Raw genomic sequence first — 1,512 nt, 5'->3', positions numbered from 1 at the left:
CCGGTTTGGCTCAGTGGATAGAGCGTCGGCCTGCAGTCTCAAGGGTCCCAGGTTCGAGTCCGGTAAAAGGGCATGTACCTGTGTTGCGGGCACATCCCCAGTGGGGGGTGTGCAGGAGGCAACTGGTCGATGTTTCTCTCTCGTCGATGTTTCTAACTCTCTATCTCTCTCCCTCCCTCTCTGTGGAGAATCAATGAAATATATTTAGAAAAAAAAAAGAAGTGGAGTGTCCCTGCCCTGTGTGTCATGCTCCTGGGGGCTCAGCATGACAAGCAGGTCCTCACATACGCTTCCCCTTTGGGGGGCAGGGGGTTCACAGCCAGCAGGCAGCAGTGCCATCTTTGAGCAGATTCTGTCACAGCCACAGCATGCAGTGTTTCAGGGAAGCATCCAGGGTCCAGGGGTTGGTCTGCACCCCCCTCCTCCTGTGAACTCGTCTCTCCCATGAGATGGTTGACTCCCTTTGGAGAAGGGAATTATCTTTTTTAAAATTATTATTATTGATTTCAGAGGAAGGACGAGGGAGAGAGAGAAACATCCATGATGAGAGAATCATTGATCGGCTGCCTCCTGCGCGCCCCACACTGGGGATCGAACCCACAACCTGGGCATGTGTCCTGACTGGGAATAGAACCGTGACTTCCTGGTTCATAGGTGGATGCTCAACCACTGAGCCACCATGGCTGGGCCAGGTAATTAATTATCTTTTGTTTCCCCTCCTTCAGTGCCCAGCCTAGTGCTCTGAACATTATTGTGTAGTAAACATTTAAGCCAAAGCAAGTGTCTTCTCCTGGAGCACAGCTTCTTTGCTCATAAAGCGATGCCACGGACCCAGAAGTTCCTCCCTAGAAGGACTGGCCCGCTCCTTGGGAGGGGGCAGGGCTGAGTGGGAGCGGGCAGGGCTATAGAACTGCTGCTTTCGACCACACGAAAACCGCTAAGAACTGTAAAAGGATTAAACACAGGGCAGTGTAGTTATTCCCACCTTGTAGTTGAAGACAGTGAAGTTCCAGGACGTCACCCGGCTGGCATATGGACTCCTAGTCCAGTGCTCACTCCCCTGACCCGGAGATCTGCCGTCTCCTGCCCAACTGATGGCCAGGCTCTCCGCAGCAGGGGAGATGGGGGGTCGGGGGGGGGGGCGTCCCCTTATCCCACCGCCGTTAGACTTCCCCATCCCAGGCGCCTGCCGTGGTTTCTGCCAATGAGCGGACAGAGCCCCCCGGGGGGTGAGGGTGGGGGGCTCCTCTAATACCTGGCACTTGGCGGGGCGCTAACGCCTTTGCGACAAGGGGGGCGGCATCCTCGCCCCCAGTTTTGCCCTCATGAAGGGAGGCTTAGAGGTGAAATCACTCGTTGGGCGAAAGCGGGTGGGAGTGGAGAGGGAGGAGGTCCTTAGCATGAGGAACGGAGGCCCCTGGGGCGGGAGTGCGGGTGTGCAGGTTGTGGGGTCCCCTGACCTGGACCTGGGAGCAGGGCTGATGGGGCGGGGCGGGCACTGGGGGGCGGGCT

Source organism: Myotis davidii, unplaced genomic scaffold (assembly GCF_000327345.1).
Source record: "Myotis davidii unplaced genomic scaffold, ASM32734v1 scaffold324, whole genome shotgun sequence".
NCBI lineage: Eukaryota > Metazoa > Chordata > Mammalia > Chiroptera > Vespertilionidae > Myotis > Myotis davidii.
The sequence above is the reverse complement of the archived record's forward strand: the minus strand, read 5'-3'. Positions refer to the sequence as shown.